We start from the raw sequence: 20,559 nt of genomic DNA on the forward strand, positions 1-20,559 counted from the left end.
ACCAACACACTGTGCAACAGGCAGGCGTGGCAGCAAACAAGGGGAAAGGTGCCTTTGTCTTACACCCAGGGCTAGAAAAACATCAGGCTTCTTGATGTGAAAACAAACTTTTCATGCCCCCCTTACCAAAACGTAACTTGGAAATTCACTAACTAAAAACACCCTCCATCAGCAGAGGATTTAAATGCACACACCAAAATTATCTCCACCGAACAAACTAGTTAAGCAAGCGGGAAGTTTACCAGAAACACCCTAAAAATTAATGATTGTTTTTACAGCCCTGATAAACCCTTGCCAGCTCACGTTAGTACACAGTGTAACACTCTGACAATCTTCAGTGAGTCTGTCACCACTTCTAACCAGGAGAGCACGAAACCCTGAGCACAGGGCTTTTCCCTGGCAAGTCTCACACATGCCACTTAAATTGAGCCTTTGGCGTCCCCCTTCTTGAAAGCTGATTTTGCAATCTTTGAGATGGTTTTTCTTAGGGTAACAGTTAACTAGGCCAGACTCACTGCATTCATGCTCTTGCTTCATCCTCTCAACCCTACCGGGCAGGGCTTCTCAACATTGGCACAATTGACATGTGGGGCTGGGTAATTCTTTGGTATGGGGGCTGTCCATGTGTTATAAGGTATTTACTATAGTAGCAGCGTCCCTGGACCCTACTAGTAAATGTCAGTACTCCCTCCACCCTAGTTGTGACACACACAAAATCTCCTGACATTGCCAAATGCCTCCTCCAGGGTAAAATCACCCTGATTAAAAACATGATATAAAACACGGACTTTACAAAGGGCCCCACTTTACAAAAGAAGAAACTGAGGCGTAGCTATAGGCCCATCTAACTCCAAACTGGCAAGATCCAGAACCCTATATTGTAATTATGCACAGGTAGAAAGCATATCTTTTTGTATAACTGATACACACCCATCTTCTCAACTTGTATCCCCACGGAGCCTCGTCTAGGCCTCAATACATATTGGTCGAGTGAGTGAACCATTCTTCTCATCACATAAACGTTATTGAGTCCCTGCTGGGTAGCAGGGCCTAGCAACAGAGGCACCATTCATGGCTTCCAACAAGTACATGATCTATTTGGAGAAATAAGACACAACCACAGATAATCCATTGCGAGTGTCAGTTTTGGAGAAAACTCCACGTCCTCATCTGTATAAGGGAGATAATGCTAGCGCTGTCGTCATAATTAACCGAGACAGTGCAAGCAAAGTTCCTTTCCAAAGTACAACTTCAAAAACCAACTAAATACCAAAGGTGCGGCAATAAGTAGGCACAGACATTGGAAGAACCACAGCAGCTCAGAACCACTGGGCTGGAAGGAACCTTAGAACACAGCCTGGTCCTTGAGTATTAAAAAAAAAAAAAAAAAAAAAAAAAAACTTAAAAATTTCATCACCTATTTCCAGCAGAATTCACGAGCTGGGCTCTGACGGAGGCTCTTGGCAAAGATTTCCTGGGCTGTTTTCAGTGGGCCTGGACAGAAGAGGGTTTGAGCAAAGAGAAGAGCTATAGGAAAGGCAGAAAGGTTGGGAGGGCCAAGAGCACTCCAGGGTGCAGCGCCTGGTCTGAGCATGAGGGACAGGGCAAGACAAGCTTGGAGAAAGAGGTCAAGATCAGAAGAGGTCAAGAAGTGACCTCAAGGTGACCAATGGTGACACTGGCTAGAAATATTTCTCCTACAAAAGCAGCCGAGGGCTGCTGCAACACATATATCAACTTACATGATGAAGGTGGAGAACTTCATTTCTCAGATAAACGATCAGCATTCCCAATTGCCTCACGGCACTCCCTCAGAAACCTGCTTTACATTTACATAAGTGAAAGTGATGATTTTGCCAGAACAAAGTCTGCCCTGAAAGCAAATCCAAATTATCTTCCTCCCCATATCCACAGGTTCTCTAGGGCACCAGCGCAGCAAAACAGGAGCCCAGAGAAGCCAAGTCTTTTCTTTGTAAAATCTGAATTTCAATAGGGGAAACCTCCCAAACATTAAGTATTGGCTTTAATTTCTTAACATGCATACTGGTATTGTGTAGGTCAAACCAAGCCGGTGTCCATGCAGTCTCTACACCAGGACCATCAATATGAGAAGTCTGCTGTAAGATATGGCCTATAGGAGATCAAAACTCATACCAAAGGTTTATTGGAAAGATTTGTCTGGCCCTAACTGGTTTGGATCAATGGATAAAGCGTTGGCCTTCGGACTCAAGGGTCCCAGGTTCGATTCCGGTCAAAGGCATGTACCTTGTTGCAGGCACATACCCCGTGGGGAGTGTGCAGGAGGCAGCTGATCAATGTTTCTCATCGATGTTTCTAACTCTCTATCCCTCTCCCTTACTCTCTATAAAAAAAAATCAATAAAATATATACATTTTTTAAAGATTTGTCTGGCTATGGGGTATAGAAACAAGTCTGCAGGGGTCCAGGTAGAAGAGAGCTACAGGGTATATATCAGAGATGACAGGGATGTGAGCCAGAGAACGGTAGAGGCAATGGAGAGTTATTAGTAATACATGTGAATGGCGAAAATGACAGTGCTGATGGCCAAAGATCCCCAGAATACCAGACAGAAACCTGCCCATTACAAACTTGATAATGAAGGTGAGTCTTTAAGACCAGAGAGAAACTCAGGCTTAAAGTGACCTCTTTGACTTCTGAGAACAGAGCCGCCTTCGTGGACTTGTGACCTTTGAGGTCACACAGAACCCTATGTTCAGAAAGGCTTCACAGTTGGCTTAATGCGCTGCTGTCAACGTCTTGAGATTCTTAATAACTGTGACTTTCAACTTGTGTTTGTGAATGAGGTCTGACGGACCAAGGGAGCGAGCGTGTGAGCAGAGGAGAACCCATTCAATGTGTGTGGCCACACCATTCCATGCCACCCCATTCATATACCATGTTGGCAGTGCCCCATGAACACGGGATTCCTATGGATTCAGGATGCATGGAAGTTCAGCAAGACTAGTCCAAAGTGTGTCACAGACACTGAGTGAGCAGATGGGTGGGTGCTGACAGCTCCAAGAAGCCATGCTTTCCATTCAAAGCAATGTCTTTCTAAGAAACACACCAAGGATTCCTATCACATCCTCTCTCACTCCCATCACCTCCCTGCATTAGCCACCCACTTGTGCTGAAAATGATGGCATACAAGGAAACTGAAAGATAAGAAAACCATAGTCCTTTTTCCTTTCAGTCCTTTCTTACTCCAGCCCTTCTTTCTGTAAACCAAAGGTTGATAAAGCACAAATCAAGAAGTAAAATAAAAATAGTGAGTTTTATGCAGTTTTTACTGTTTTGGTTAAGAACAATATACATATGCAACAAAATGGAACGTGTGTGATTTCAGTACTTCTGCATACACATTAAAAGCTCTTATTTTGAATTTCTAACTGGCACTGCATAATATAAAGTTGAACAGTAAAATTCATGCTAATAATTTTAATTTCTCTTCACTTACAATGATATTAAGTAGTAAGTAAATACCAGGATGAGTCAAGAGGGAGACTGTAGACAAAAAGGACAGCACTTTTTTAAAAAGTATTTATTGATGAGAGAGAGAGAGAGAGAGAGAGAGAGAGAGAGAGAGAGAGAAGAGAGAAACATCCACCCAATTATGCATTCGTTGGTTGGCTCTCGTATGTGCCCTGACCAGGGATCAAACCCACAACGCTCCAACCAACTGTGCACCAAGCCAAAGCTTTCTGAACAAGATGCCATACATTTTCATTTTATACTGGGCTCCACAATTCCGATGATGGCCCCACAGAGACTCATTTGACTCAAGAATACGATGTTATACACACTTAGATAAGTTTTCACTGAATTCTTTCAAAGCAACCCCCAAGGGACACGCCAATGGATTGATGGGAGGGGAGCTGATTTTTAGTATTCTGCTGTTAATTACTGAATCCCCTCAGTCCTTTTCCCCCACCCCCTAATGTCATCACAAGAGCAAATCTGCTGAAACATGGCAACCCAGTGATCTCTCTTGAAATAGTTAGTTAAACTGAAGGCCAAAGGAGCAGCACCTCACGCTCAGGCCTCTCCACTGACAACTCCCTTCCTTAAACTATCCCCGGTGCTTTTGTGGTTCGGTTTTAACCAAATCCAGGCTGTGGTTCCAGAACCAGGCTGTTTCCCAGCACTCAGAGCGCTCAGGTTCTCCCTGGGCAGTAAATTCCTCCTTTCAATACAGTCAAGTTTTCCTTTGTCTCATCTCATTCTCCTCTTCTTTCCTGGACCACTACTTTCCACTTGAACACATTAATTTCCTGCCGGGAGACACATCCTGGCAAATGTGTCAGTTTGTGTTGTTCCGATGAGACACTCTGTCATCCTTTCAAATTGTTCCTCCCTACCAATAACCCTGAGGGCCAGCCTCTCCGGAGCCTGAGTTACGTGTCTATAAACTTCATTTCACTGCCGCCCATTAGACTGAGAAAAAGGGAAGATTGCCTGGGGTGAACTTTCTCAACTTATCTCTCCTGATCACATTTTTTCCTACTTTCCCCTACCCTTTCTTCTATCCCATCTTATGGATTTCAAGGCGAATTTGCCATTCTACACTTGATTTTGAATCTATCCCATTAGACCCATTCTCACCTCTCTTTTGCTTCTTTGATATCACCCAGTCTACCTGTACCTTCCTCAACCCGAGGCTTCCACAGCCTGCCTCTCCTTGTTCAATTCCTCGAAAGGCCGGGCTAATGGGGCCACCTGCAACTCAGCGCCTCCCGTGTATTACTCAAATTTTTGCACTTTGGCCCTAGCTGGTTTGGCTCAGTCAGCCTGCAGACTGAAGGGTCCCAGGTTCGATTCTGGTCAAGGACACATGCCGAGGTTGCGGGTTTGATCCCCAGTGTGGGGAGTGCAGGAGGCAGCCAATCAATGACTCTCTCTCATCGTTGATGTTTCCCTCTCTCCCTCTCCTTTCCTCTCTGAAATAAATAAAAATAAATTTTTTAAAAAAAATTTGCACTCTGGATTTCATTTCTATTGTGCTAGTGAAACTGCTCTCCAAGTTCACAAACGGTCTGGCAGCTGGACTGGGGCAGTTTCTCGGAGCCGACCTCGAAATGGGTCAGCAGTGGATGGCACGGACCATCCACTTGGGCTGGGTGTGCTTCCCTTTGCCACCTCCATCCTCTGCTTCTCTGGTGGGCCTGCTCTATCCAACTTCTCTTCGGCCTGAGCATGGCTAAATGCCAAGAGTTCCCTAGAGGCCAGGTACAGAGTCCTCCCTTACCATCCTCAGCGGGTACTTGGAAACTGCAACTTTAGGCAATATGAAATATAAGGAAACCAGTCGGAGTTAAGTTCCTATGGGCTTATTTCTGGTCACAAACACTAAATAAGACCCAAAGCAATTCTAATAGTAAAGGTTGAAATAAATGAGCTATGCATTCGTTTTTAAAAATTAATGAAAATTAAGATGATGATTCCATTTATTCCAGTTCAGGGTCCCTGTTGGTTGGAGCCTATCCCGGCCGCTCAGGGCACCAGGTGGGCACCCACCCTGGACAGCACGCCCTTCCATCGCACACTCACCCCCACACCCACACTCACCCCCACACCCACACTCGCTGAGCATGGGACATCTTTGGGATGAGGGAGGAAACCGGAGGACTGGAGAAAACCCACACAGACATGAGGAGAACAGGCAAACTCTACACAGACAGTGGTTCCTGCCAGAAATCATTTGTTTTTCCTCATCAAAGCTATACCGAAACAATGTTATTTGAAGACCTGCTATACTTCCTTCTCTTTTTATTCTTCATCCTCTTCTTTGGCAAGTTCATATACACTCATTCTTTATTTAACAGCCCTGTGGAGATGATCCATCAATCTAGGGTTTTGCCTAAACTCCAACCCTAAAGTTCTAAATTACTGCTTCATGTCTTCATGTGGGTAAGATCAACTAGCAGTTCTTAATAGCTTTTAACACATCAAGTACAAAACTAAGCCAGAGGCAGAAATATGAAGAGGTTGAGGACACTGACCCTAAAGGCTGAACTTGTACTTAAATCCTGAGTCCAACACACACTGTGGGGAGCTCTGAGCCTGTCTGTGCCTCAGATTCCTTCCTCATTTGTATTTTTGTTGTTGTTGTTGTTGTTAGTCCTCACCTGAGGATTATTTTTCCATTGACCTTTAGAGAGACTGGAAGGGAAGAGGAGAGATAGAGACAGAGAAACATTGATGTGAAAGAGACACATCAATTGGTTGCCTCCTGCCCAGGGCCTCTTTTTCTTAAAATATATATCACAAACATCTGTATAAATCAGTATATTTCCTCAACTTTTTAACAGCTAAACAGTATTTCAAACCTGTTTTATATTACAATTATACACTGAGTGGCCAGATTATTATGATCTCTGAATGCATAATATCTGGCCACTCGGTGTGTGTGTGTGTGTATTAGAGGCCCTGTGCATGAATTCATGCATGGGTGGGGGCCGGCCAGCCTGGCCAGGGGGAAGGGACATGGGCAGTTGGCCGGCCAGCCTGCTGGTCGAACCCCTGGTTGAGGGGACAATTTGCATATTAGCCTTTTATTATATAGGATATACACTGAGTGGCCAGATTATTATGCGTTCAGAGATCATAATAATCTGGCCACTCAATGTATATAAAGAGGGTCATCCCCTTCCTATGTCCATGTCCTGTATATGAATATTCTTAAGGATAAAGAACATATTTTACTTGTCCTTACATACCCAAGAGGACCTCATACCAAGGCCAAGAATTGCTTAACAAGTGTTTAATAAAATAACATCTGCCATCAATCCAGTGCTCATTCATTGCCAGGAAAACAGCTGTTAAGAGCTTCATACATACTAGCACATTTATTAATAACCACCCAGTTATTCCCATTTCACAGAAGAGAGAGTCACTCAGCTAGTAAGGACTAGGGACTCTAATCTACACTTGCCTGACTCTGGAGCCCTCTCCCTTCCTGCCTATGCTACAGCTAATAAATTTTTCATAAGGATGTTCTTTGTTTTTTCAACCAAAGTTGGAGAACAGAAGACCTCCAAGTATTCTGGTCTAGGCAGGTAGGACTGAGAGGAAGAGATGGGCGTTAAAATACTGACTAGATGGGGGCAAGCTGAGTCACTGCAGCTCTACAGCTAATCTACCCTTCAGACATTCAATCCGTTTACCGGGAACCGACTAGAAGTTGAATTACTTGCTTCCTTTTCTTCAGGCTCCCCACTACACTCTCCTTCAGTAACAACTGACACCATGTGTTGAAAGTCTACGTGACAAATGTGCCATTATTATTATTAAAAATTTATATTTATTTTTAATACTGACAAAAATTCTATGAGATAAATATCAATACCACCATTTCACTGATGGAAAAACTGAGACCCAAAGAAGTTGAATTACTTGCCACTATTAGACTGTAATAAATACCATAGCAAGATTCACGTATAGAGAGTCTGTAAAACAAAATCCAAACTCTTTAAAAAAAAAATATATATATATATATATATATATATATATATATATATATATATATATATAATTTTTTTATTGATTTCAAAGAGGAAGAGAGAGATAGAAACATCAATGATGAGAATCACTGATCGGCTGCCTCCTGCATGCCCCGCATGTGCCCTTGACGGGAATTGAACCTGGGACCCTTCAGTCCACAGGCTGACACTCTGTCCACTAAACCAAACCAGCCAGGGCCAACCCCCTTTTTTTTTGTCACACGGAGAACGCTGCCTTTTAATTTTTAGAGAAAATATGAACTATGACTAACACTTAAACTCAGTTGAAATCGTATCTGGCTGCAAGTTAACAGATCTAACTTCAATGGATTAACCAAATTTTATTTTCCTCACAAAAGGTCAAGAGATGACAGAAGAGGTCTGGTACAGCAGTTCCAGAATGCCATCAGCTTCCCACCCTGCTTACTCCTCAAGGTTCTTGCCTTTGGTCACAAGAAGGTTCTCCACTTAGAAAATAGCACCCATGTTCCAGGGAGAAAGAAGAAGGACAAAGAGCAAAAGGCCTAACCTGTGAGCACATAGTGTCCACCTCGTTATAAGAGCTTTGTGGCGAAGTCCCACCCAGTTACTCACATCTCATTGGCCAGGGCTACGTCCTAGACCAGTGGTCGGCAAACCCATTAGTCAACAGAGCCAAATATCAACAACAGTACAACGATTGACATTTCTTTTGAGAGCCAGATTTTATAAACTTAAACTTCTTCTAACGCCACTTCTTCAAAATAGACTCGCCCAAGCCGTGGTATTTTGTGGAAGAGCCACACTCAAGGGGCCAAAGAGCCGCGGTTTGCTAACCACTGTCCTAGACAACCTCCAGCTGCAAGAGATGCTGGGAAATCAAGTGTGTTTCTTTTTCTAACTGGCCCTGGGGCCAAATAAAACAAAATGGGTCCCGCTAGAGGGAAGTGGGTGATATGGACATTGGTTGGGCACCCGGCTGTGTCTGCCCCACAGTGATGTAGATAGAGCACAAGTCATCCTACCTAGAGAATCAAGGTGCCCTGCGAAGAGAAAAGCAATAAAAGAGCATTAAGTCTGTGTTTAAAAGCCCTCTCGGTCCTGCAGTCACCCACCGATGGGAGGGGAGGCGGGAAGAATGTGAAAGTGTTACAGAAGCATCCAAGCAGCTGATCCTGAGGAAAAACACTGAGCCCCAGGTGACTTCACACAAATCATCCAGGCCGACTCAGAGGCTCGACCCGAGTGTTCCCTCCGAGCTGTCCCTGTTTTCCTTCCTCCCACTACTCACTTCCCATGGTGAGTTTGGATGAGAGCCTACACCCTCGTTCGACTGTTCAAATTCCGCTTCAAGCAAAACAAAATCCTCTAAGACGTGTTGTTATGAGAAGCAACATCCTTAGAAAAAGATAATGATGGCAGGGACGTGACTTATGCAACCGCAGTCAAGCTCTCAATTTATATTAAGCAAGTAGGCCATCGAGTTTCAGCCTTGTTTTCACTTTCTTCCAAATAAAGCAAGTCCAGTACACTTCCCTCACGAACACCTCAGCTCTGTGGTGGCAAGACGGCATTGCGTGAAATATTACAGATGAAGAGAAGGATGACAAAAAGCCAGCAAAGGGGACATCTGTGAGCTAGATCCTAGGCACAGAAATATGAGATAACACAGGCATATGTAGTGATATGGTATAGGGTTACATTCATAGCAAGGGAAGAGTTCATGTACTTCCCAGTGGACCTGTCTGCTTCTGGCTTGCCTAAAGAATTCAGCTGCTTATTTATGAATGGACTGAAAACAGCATCTTTAGCTTCCCCTTCGCCAGCTAAAATTAGATTTTCCCTTGACAACAAGGCGCGAGCACACACACTAGAAATCAGCATACCTGCTCCCTTGAATGTGCGCTTGTTTTTACGGCAAATGTTTGATTGCCCTAACCTAGAAGTGAAAAGGCTTAGCCTTACTCTGGAGTTCATAGGAAGTCCATAAAAGCTAAGACCAGGCCCAAACTTTATAGAACTTGATCTTCTTCCTCCACAATCCGTATTTCAGACCTGAGCCTTTGCCTGCAATTCAGTGCAGTTAGAGTTTGTACAATTGCTTCAAGTCGTGAGCATTTTTAGGTGCACCGCTAAACACAAACCGCGAAATGATCTTTCTATTCTGAACTCATCCCATTTGCCAACCAAAGCAAGGATATGCATGTCACATTTGAGCCAGTCAAAATGTGAGTCATGCTGCCCTGGCTGATGTGGCTCAGTTGGCTGGAGCATGGTTCCATGCACCAGAAGGTGGCAGGTTTGATTCCCGGTCAGGGACATATACCCAGATTGCGGGATTGATCCCCAGTAGGAGCTTGTGCTGGAGGCGGCAGATTGATGTTTCTCTCTTTCTGTCTCTCCCTTCCTCTCTCTCTCTCTCTCAAATCAATTTTTTTTAAAAAATGTGAGTCACACCAAGCTCTAGGGAAACATATAACCAAAGTTTAGTCATAACCCAAAGTTTAGTCATAAACTGTGACAACACACCCACGTGGACCACTGACTCCAAACCCACATTTCAGAAATAGTTCTTCAATGGACACAGACTGAATCACATTTCATTCAGACCTTCCTCTCCCCACAAAACTGCCCAGCCCATGTGCAAACCTAAAACTCCCGGAAGGGCCCGATTTTTTTTATCTAAAATCTACTTTGTTGTTCTAGATCCTTCAACTTGGAAAAAAATATTGAAGTAAAAGAAACTCACCACTTGGCTTTCTGAAACATTATCAACTAATGTCAAACAGGCATCAAGAAGGACTATACTGAAAATGAAGAGTATAAGAGGAAGACTAAGAGTTTGTATTTTGTATGTTTAGTTCCGTTTAGTTTTTGAATCCATTAGCTCCAAATAATATAGCATCAATCTTTGTGGTGGTGATTATGTGACAAAAGCTGCAGGCTTTTTGACTAGGGCAGTGGTCAGCAAACTGAGGCTCTCGAGCCACATGTGGCTCTTTGGCCCCTCGAGTGTGGCTCTTCTACAAAATACCACAGCCTGGGCAAGTCTATTTTGAAGAAGTGGTTTTAGAAGAAGTTTAAGTTTAAAAAATTTGGCTCTGAAAAGAAATTTCAATCGTTGTACTGTTGATATTTGGCTCTGTAACTAATGAGTTTGCCCAACCACTGAACTAGGGAAAAGGTTCTGACATGCACAGCAATGAATTTGAGAAACTAATGGCATAGTAAAGTACAGATGCAAGGAACTGCACCAGCCCAGAACTGTTTTTTGGATAGTGTCGACTTTTGGATAATTTGATGGCTGATTTAATTAGGAAATGATCACTCTTTAGTAGAAAGGAAATGCTGGCTGAAGGGCAGACACTTGGTTCCCTTCATCCCCAAACAACACTCAGCATCCCTAACCTTAACAGCTTTGAATCTAATACTTAAATGCATCTGTTCGACCATGGTGAAATTAATAACCATAATCATGGCTCCCTGAAAGATTTCACGATTGGCTGCTCAGCTGTGATATTTTTTCTCCTCTCAATTTCAGAACTAACATGGCTTTCTAGGGAAGTCTCTGGGAAGAAAAAGCCATCATTGTGCAATATCTCTTGCCTATGTTTTCACCATGAAGCAACATTTCTTTAATAAAGAATCAAGACACAGACTCAATGGTGAATGTATAGTCATTCATCAATTCACTCATTCACGCGTTGTTTTGAAAAGGTGATTCCAATCAGGTCAGAAACATGTAATATCTTTAAAAGGACGGAAAGGGTCAGATCTTTGTTTGGAAGATGTGCTGTTTGGGATATAGGTACTTTTAAAAATGGGGGCGAAGGGTGGAGGGAGTCAATGAGGAAATAAAGGGAACATATATAATACTTTCAACAACAAAGATAAATTTAACAAAATAAATAAAAGTGGGAGGTGAAAGGCTTAAAAAAAGGTATTTTAATGTAATAAATTACCAACATAATCTAAATTAATTACAAAATGCAACTATTTCAGGGACATAAAAGCAGGTTTGAAAAAGAAATCAGCTAGTGAGTGGCCAGGGTTGCGGGAAGGGGCGAGGAATGACCTTGTTTCCTTATATCTCATGCTGGTACAGGGAGTGACAAAAAGACTACACAAACAGTAAAGGAACTCTCCTTCACTGAATTTGTTTCCAAAAAATGTCTGTGGTGGCCTTGAAATTAGGCACTATTGATCTGGAACCACAGTGTGCCCTAGATTTCAAGCCAATGTTTGTCCACAAAGGCCAGATTCCCAGGACTATTGACAGTTGCTGGTCAAAGATAATTAAATAAAAACCTGAGCCTAGCCCTAGCCGGTTGCTCAGTGGTTAGAACACCGCCTGCCTACGGACGGAAGGGTCAGGTTTGATTCTAGTCAAAGGTACATGCCCGGGTTGCAGGCTCTAGCCCCAGTAGGTAGCCAATCAATGATTCTCTCTCGTCATTGATGTTTCTATCTCTCCCTCTCCCTCTCTGAAATCAATAAAAATATATTAAAACACACACACACACACACACACACACACACACACCTGAGCCTACCTTTCTCAATAACAAATATCTTTCAAGTTTTGTCCTTTGGAAGTACCATGTTTTACTATATCACCTTGGCCTTATAAACTAGGACCACGAAAGAGAAATCTTGGTTAAAACTAAGTATGTAAAAATTACTGCTATTACAACTTTCAAACCTCAGAGGGAAAGTAGGGGAGGGTGGGGGTAAGGGAAAGAGATCAACCAAGGACTTGTGTGCATGCACATGGGCCTAGCCAGTGGCCATGGACAATAGGGGGGTGGGGCATATGTGGGGAGGGGTTTGGGATGGAAATGGGGGAATGAGGACAATTATGTGATACCATAATCAATAAAAATAAAAAAATTACTACTATTACTAAACACACACACACACAAAAAAAAAAAAAAAAAAAAAAACCTGTTAATAAAATTTAAGCTTTGGAATAGTTAAGACCCATCGCTTCTCGGCCTTTTGGCTAAGATCAAGTGTGGAATAGTTAAGTCCCTAAGCCAGGACTAGTTTCTTGGGGGGGGGGGGGGGGGGATGCGGAGGTGGGGGAGGGTAATAGGGGGAGCCTAAACTGAGTTTGGCACATCAGGATAACGTCCCAAAGGTATTTTTTACTTGTCTGTTTTTGCAGCTCCATCCCTGGATATTACAAACTCCAGTCTGAGCACTCCCTCAGCCAGGGCTCCAGCGAGCTCCCCTCAGCCCACAGGAATTCCCCATCACCTCCTTCTCTTTCCCACTGAAAAACACTGTGTTTTACGTGCTTCCTACAGAGCATAAATAGAAACGACTTGTCCCCCGGGATTTCAGAGCCATCAGGAAATTTCTGAGTCTAAAGCAAAGTGAAAATATTCTGGCCTTTCCAGGAAAACACACCTCCCTTTGCAAAAATCCTGCTCTGTCTCCCCCCTGTGCTAATTAATTTTTTTCAGAAACTGAGAACAATCTAGGTGGTTTTTTATAAACCGTCAACAAAATACTCTTTCTAGCTCTGAAATGTCATTGTCATTTGGCTAGAAAGATCCACAATCCACGAAGTCCGGTAAGGCCACACTTCCTGACTTGGTTTCATGGGACATGATGTGGTGGCTGCTGTCCTTCCTCATCTCCTGGAAATGCCCTTTGGTTCAGGCACCGGGATGCAGCTTTCACAATGAAGTCCACACCCGTTTCCTCCCAGACCAGGCACCAGAAGGATCCTCACTGTGAGGAACAGTGGTGAATGAAAAGGGAAACTTGACTCAGGAGCCAAGCAGCCCATACATTTTTTTTTTTTCCTGCTCCAAAAGGAAGAGCCTTAAGCACTGTGAAGTGAGCGCTGGGAATCAGTTTGTGGAGGTTTTCCACCCAGTTAGTGACCTGGGCACACAAATCTCCAAGGAGGGGTTCGGGGCCGGGGGGGGGGGGGGGGGGGCGGTGTTTGAATCAGGAAATAAAAAATTACAATTCTATACTTCCAGTTCTCAAACCATCTTTCCCTCCCCTCCCGGTAGGCAATTGCTTTCCCTAAATACCAAACTTGGACACTAAATCAAACCCTCGTTCTATTGCTCTCTGCACTTCATAGTGAAAGGAAGGATTTGTTTTGGTCCCGCATGTTGAAAAAAAATACATGCTCCTATAATTAAGAGTTTGCATGCCACGCCTTCTGCCACATTTCCCTGTGAAAGCTCCCTTTTCTAAAAAAAAAAAAAAAAATGATCCCTGAAAACACAGCTGCCAGCCCTCACCCTTTTCTCAGCCGCAGACCACAGATCCCAAGACCTTCAGCAGCCGCCCTAACCCCTCCAGGCCACAGAGTGGGCAATGACAGGGATCCTCGGTTACAAGGTAATAGGCGTGCAAAGGGCTGGACTTTTACAAGTGTGGTCCCGAGAGACTAGCTTTCCCACAGTGTCTCCTGATGAATTCACCCCCCAGTGAATGTCTCACATCCTGACTGGACTATCTAAAAGGATTTCTTATGCTGCTATAGAACAACACATCAGAATAACCATTACATTCTTTCAGTTAAATCCCACTGTGGAACAGGCCACACAGGATCTGAAAAAGATAACACTTTTGTTCTCTCGCAAAAAATAAAAAATAAAAATTTTAAGCTCCATTTTTTAAGTCAGTATTACTTTTTGTGACATTTTAAAATACTTCTTCTCTCCCTCTTCCCCTCTTCCCCCCCCCCCCCCCCCCATTATCCCAACCCTCATACTTCTCTGATTAGGGTTCCCAAGTGTTAGTGGGAGACCAGGGTATAGGGGGAAGGGGGTGGTCTAAGGACACAGACAAGACCTCACACGTCCAGTCCTGGAGGTATTTTCACACCTAAGCTCATCGGGAGCCCGAGGAGTAAACCTTACACCAGCACCACCTCCAAAAAAGTGCCCGATCCCATTGGGACACAGGAGTAAGGGAAGGAAATCGACCCCAGAAGAGGAGGAGGGGGAGGAGGAGGAGGAGCAGCAGCTGCTGCCCCCCGCTGCAGCCACACCACGGTGCCACCGCTCCCGGGGCTCAGAGGAGCCCAGCGCCCCGGCTTACCTGGGGTGGGCGCCGCCGGCACGAGTTCCCAAAGTTCTGGCTCCCCTTCCCGCGGAGTTCGGAGCCCGGAGTTCGAAGCCCCCGCAGCTCTGGCCCCGCCACGGGCTGGCGCACCCGAATCCGGCCCCGTCCCGCTCCCGCCGTCCGTCCCCACCCTCCGGGCCCTACACCATGTCAGGAATCCGGGCAGACACCGAGCTGGGAGCTGACATCACTCCCGGCCCAGGTACCTCCCCCTCCCTCCCTCCCTCCCTCCCGCCGCCGCCGCCGCCGCCGCCGCCGCCGCCTCCGCCCTCCTCCCGCCCCCCCGGCGGGGACCAGCCAAACAGCGGCCGCGGGGGGCGGGGCCGGCGGCGCCCCGGCGCCCGCTGATTGGCCCGTGGGGCCGTCACTCAGAGGAGCCAGCTCATTTTGTACATTCCTCGCCGAGCCAGACTGGGGCTGGAAGTGGGTGTTGATGGAGGAAAAAAAAAAATGCTGCCTTTCCTGCTATCTCTCAGGAAGGGAGATGTATGGGGAAGCACCTCGCACGGGTCGTGGTTTTACACTCTTCCTTTGCGTAGTCCCTCCATCCCAGATCAGAAATGAAACTGACCCACCCAAACCCTCTTTTTTTTTTTTTTAAGGAAAAAATCCATTGCCTCCGTGTCACGGGCAAGTCCGAGTCCTGCGGTGCGTGGAGCAGAAAAATGGCTAGCTGTAAAAAAAAAAAAAAAAAAAAAAAAAAAAATATGCAAATAAAGGGAAAAGGCCAGTTCCCTCTGCTCCCCTTTTACCTTGGGACGGCTGGGTGTCCCCCCTAAGAGGAGACATTTGGGACTTCAAAGGCACTTGGGGGAACATGGGGAGCCAGTGCTGGAGAAGGCGACCAGCTGTGAATTGTTAACTCGCAGCGTTACCCGACCACGTGACTGCTTTTGCTGGGAGCGATGAAAATCAATCACACCACGCGAGCTTCCAGGCAAGTCAAAGTGGAATAAGAAGAATTGCTGCTTACCTGTTGGCCAACCGGAACGCTGCTGTTTTCATGCACAACTGAAAAGGAGGGGAACTCGCCGCTGAGCTGAGCAAGCCACAAGAGAATAATTACTGTTGAATGGAACCAATTGCAGAGGCTGGGCTATCAATTAAGAATTAACTAGCATTTACCCTAGATACCACGCTGGACAATCCCCTGTGGGCTAACAGAACAGAAGGATTCTCCCGAGATGCTTCCTTCCATGTGCCTATCTGCTCCCAGGCAGAACTGCAGGGTGAGAAGTGGCTCTATTCACAGGAGATATATAGGTAGCTTATCATCCATCATCTTCTGGAAGGACAATGAATTGACTATTGACTTTCTGTTGGGTTAGATTGTTTGTTTTTGATGGATGACAATGTTGTGCATTTCACTGTCCTGCCAAAACGTGTAGAGGGATGCAGAGTCCAACGCTGTGCCTCACTGAATCCTCACCACCATCCTGTAAAGTGGGCGTCCCTGGCCTCATTGTTTTTTATCTAACAGTTTTAGTTTTTAATATTTTTGTTTTTATTGTTGATACTACTACAAGATTGGCCCCATATTAACATAAGAATCAAAGGCTCAGCCAGCTTACCTAAGTAAATTTCTCCAGAACACTCAGAACTGGGGCTGAAACCAAGGTCCATTAGACTCCAAAGCCATGAATCTACACTCATTCAAACACTATACTGCTAAATAAATAAATAAATAAATAAAAATCCACGGACCTGGGCCAGTGCTCTCACATACCTACTTTATGTTATTGCCATTGTTAGACCTTCACAATTCCAACCAGGTCTTACACTTCTGACTCCATTTCCCCCAGCTCTGTGCATCCCTACCAGATGAGTTTTCTAAAACACTGTTTGGTTTTGCCATCAAGATCTTCCCCTCTAAGTTCTGGCCCCCATCTCTGGGCAATTCTTGGCTAGCCATGGAACACTCTCCCTAATCTGGTCTATTTACCTCTCCCACCTTATCTCTCACTTCAGCCCTGGGAAACACTGCAGCAGACTGACTGGTCTCCTCACAGATCTCAGCTTGATTCTCTTCTTCTGGCCTAACTGGAAACCCCACTCTTATGTGTGTGTGTGTGTGGGGGGGGGGGGGGGGGGGGATCAGGGGGAGATTGTTGTTTCGTTTTAAGACCTATTTTCTTAGCAACTTTAAAATACGTAGCACAGTATTATTAACTATAGTCACCATGCTGCACATTACATCCCCATGACTATTATATAACTATTTTATAACCGGGTACCTTCTGATCCTCTTCTGCATGTTAAGTCCTGCCCTTCTCTCAAAGCTTCATTAATCAAAGTCCTGTCTTTGCTGTGCACTGTGTGCACCGAAAAAGGGCTTGGGGTCCATTGCCCAGTTCTGCTACTTACTTGCTGTGTAACTTGGCCAAGTCACTAAAACATCCATCAGTTACCTCTTCTATGAAATGGGGCTGATGATACTTCAAAAATTATGTGTTTTATTGAGATTGTACAGATGTGTAAACATATGGTAATATATTTCTAGCTATATACATTTTCTATCTTCCCAAACTCTGAAGAGCAAGATCTATGCTTAATATCTCTTTGTATTCTTTATACCCAATTCAAGGAGAAAAACAAACAAACAAACAATAAAAATACAGGACAAAAAATCAGTCATTTATCACCTCTAAACCCTCTCCATTCCTTAAATAAACCAAACCCCAAAATACCTCCAAATAATTTTGAAGCTAAAAACCACCTCTCTCTCTCTCTCTCTCTCTCTCTCTCTCTCTCTCTCTCTCTCTCTCTCTCTCTGTCTCTCTGTGTGTGTGTGTGTGTCTCTCCTCCTCCTCCTCCCCACCCCCACCCTTTGGCCACAGTCCTTCCCTTTTCCCACTCTGCCACCATTCATGGGACAGTCCTTCACCCTGTCAGATATTTTATGCACCAAACACTTAACCTACCTCTTAGCCACTCATCCTTCGCTCCCACAGTCAGGGACACACTTGTGTGTGGTGCCTGTTGCCTGCCTTGCCCTCCCAAATGCCTTCTAACAGTGGCTGAGTGGCTACCAGTCATTCTTCCAGCCCCAGTCACAGGATGGCTTCACTCCCGCTCACATTCTACAACAGGCAGCAGAAGATGAGGGAGGGAATGTTCCACCCCCACAGGGATGGCAGGATAGAATAACAGGAAGTTGCCTCCCATCCCCTCCACAGCTGGAGTGATAACAGCTGCCATCAGAGTCCGGAAAACAAAAGACTCAGGAGGGAAACTGAAAACTGGCCCAGGCTGAAGCAGTAGTGTTCAAGCCAGGGGTTCCAGGGTGGGTGAGAAAGGAATCAATGGGCCAGATTTCAGACTCCTTCTCCCCAGCCTCTCCCCTCCCCCTTAATCAGAGTTACAGCTGTTCCCTGTTCTGCATTTAGCCTTCACCATAATGCTTCATTTTTAAAAGAGACTCTAACACGTAAAGAAATATACTGAAACCACTGGCCTCTGTGTATCTTAGGGAAGCCCCAAAGAATAAAGACATCTCGGCAGAAGTGAACTAGGGTGGCCAGGGAGCAGCGACCCAGAGTTTACCCACTCCCCTGAATCTTAGCCGACTTAATAGAAAAGTCTGTTTATGACTTCTGTGGTTTCAACACGAATCAGCTCTGAAGATCAGATATCTATTTTCTGCCTAATTATTCTGATGATCAGCCTTACCTTTAGTACCTATGAATGTTGCCATATACTACCACTATGGGGTGAAGTGTGGAGGAGGACACTTTGAAAGCAAGAGAAAAAATACAGAAAATGAGAAAAGTAGAACTTGGAAGGGATCCTATAGGTCATCTGATGCAACTACCTATTGGAGGCAAGAATCCTTTCCATAGTATTCCTGACAAGAAGCCCTCTAGCACCCACTTGAATTTATCTGGCAGCAATGAGCACTTGAGCGAGAAGAGCAGCCCACTGCTAACGATCTTTCTTCTAGGGCAGTGGTCAGCAAACTCATTAGTCAACAGAGCAGCAAACCGTAGCTCATGAGCAGCATGTGGCTCTCGAGCAGCAGTTTGCCAACCACTGTCCTAGGGGACTATTCCCCCCAAAGATCTCTGTCTTGTGTCTCAATTTAATCCTCACAGCCATCCTATAAGATGAGTGTTATTAGCTCTATTATGACATAAGAATCAAAGGCTCAGCAATCTATAATAATAAAAATATAATATGCTAATTAGGCCAACCGTCCTTCTGAGGTCCTGATGAAGTCAGGGCTGAGAGGGAAGCCCGGGTCCCTGGTGTCAGAGGGAAGCTGGTGCGGGCAGCCAGGGGAAGGAAGACCTACTCTTACACAAATTTCATGCGTAGGGCCTCTAGTGTTACATAAGTAACTTGCTCCAGAACACCCAGGACTGGGATTGAAACCAAGGTCTCTGAATGCAAGCCATTTTTCTTTATATGCATCTAAAGCATTGATTGCCCACAATCTACTTGCTTTTAGTGCTCCCCACTAGAGCAACAGATTGAAGAAGGACTCCTTTTATTACCCCAGCCCCAAGCCTGTGCATGCAAGAGGACACTTTCCCTGCTTAGTTTGTTTAGATCAGTGTTTCCCAAACTTCTCTCATGATGAGAATCACCTGGTGGAGTTGTTAAAACACAGATTCCTGAATCCCAACTAAGAAGTGCTAAACTAGAATTTTTGGGAACATATAGGTAAAATTGTATACTTAACTAGTGCTCTAAGACAGATTTTATATACAGAGCACTAAGTTAGGTATGCAATTAGAATTAACTAGAATTAGAAAAAACTAGAATTTTTGAGAACATATAGGTAAAATTGCATACCTAACTTAGTGCTCTGTATATAAAATCTGTCTTAGAGCACTAGTTAAGTATACAATTTTACCTATATGTTCCCAAAAATTCTAGTTTAGCACTTCTTAGTTGGGATTCAGGAATCTGTCTTTTAACAACTCCACCAGGTGATTCTCATCATGAGAGAAGTTTGGGAAACACTGGTTTAGATGCAGATACAGGAAAAGCTCACCTAACTCATCAGGGTCATGTCATTTGCCTGTCTGGTCTTCATAGGCTTCCGGCTGCAGGTCTCCTTAGTGTAGTCCTGATTACTCTAGATGCCTATCAAAGCACTTGAATGTCTCCCCTCTACCTCTCTGAACTTATCACTGTGCTTCAGACATCTGGACTGTGCAAACTGAGTGACTCTGAGTGACCCACATCCCCATTTTTGCCCATTTCTTCTAAAATCCATCCCACGGGATTGTCACAGGATCTGATAAGATGTCATCTGCTTGATGACTGAGCATATTGCCTGACACATCATAAATCATCAATACACATATTTTTATTTTTCTAATGACATAAAACAATTATAGTATTATTTTTACATATGGCTTATGTCCTACACTGACTGAAAGTTTCTTACAGTCTTTGAGGGCAGGATGCCAATTTTTTCATCGTTATGTCCTTTATGGGATTTAGAACTATGAGTTGTCCCATGAAAAGTCAACAAAAATTTACTGAATGAGCCCTGGCTGAGTGACTCAGTTGGTTGGAGTGTCATCCCACACACCAAAAAAGTTGTGGCTTGGGTCACCAGTTGGGCAAATGTGGGAGGCAGACAATTGAAGTTCCTCTCCAACATCAATGTTTCTCTCCCTCTCTTCCCCCTTCCTTTCTCTCTAAAATCAATAAAAACATATTCTCAGATGAGAATTTTTAAATCACTGAATGAATGAATGAATGAATGCCATCTTTTGCTTAAAACTTCTAACCTTCTATTTAGAAATTCATGAGGAACTTGACCAGAGTGGTCTTAAAGTGAGATGGGATAGTAAGAGGCTAGGAAAATTCCTTGACAAGTGGAATGGGAAAACTGAGACAGATAGCTCAACAAACTGGCGGAGCAATTTATAGTCAGAAAAGCCCCCAGTACCTAGCAATAGGCAAAACTGGTGCCAGACCTCATCCCAAAGTGGCCTTTCTTCCCCTGGCA

At 44.5% G+C, this 20,559-nt stretch overlaps 1 protein-coding gene across 12 annotated transcripts in view; it reads right to left on the reverse strand.

Moving 5' to 3' along the window:
- Positions 1–14,830, reverse strand: part of PPFIBP1 (PPFIA binding protein 1) — a 178,663-nt gene extending 163,833 nt beyond the window's left edge. For all 12 annotated transcript variants that reach the window (XM_084877212.1, XM_084877209.1, XM_084877210.1 and 9 more), the window contains exon 1: positions 14,571–14,830. The gene's annotated coding sequence lies outside the window, so the exon portion shown is untranslated. The remainder of the gene's footprint in view (positions 1–14,570) is intronic.
- Between the last annotated feature and the right edge of the window lie 5,729 nt (positions 14,831–20,559).

The sequence above is a fragment of the Pipistrellus hanaki genome, assembly GCF_964339955.1.
Source record: "Pipistrellus hanaki genome assembly, chromosome: 3".
Lineage (NCBI taxonomy): Eukaryota > Metazoa > Chordata > Mammalia > Chiroptera > Vespertilionidae > Pipistrellus > Pipistrellus hanaki.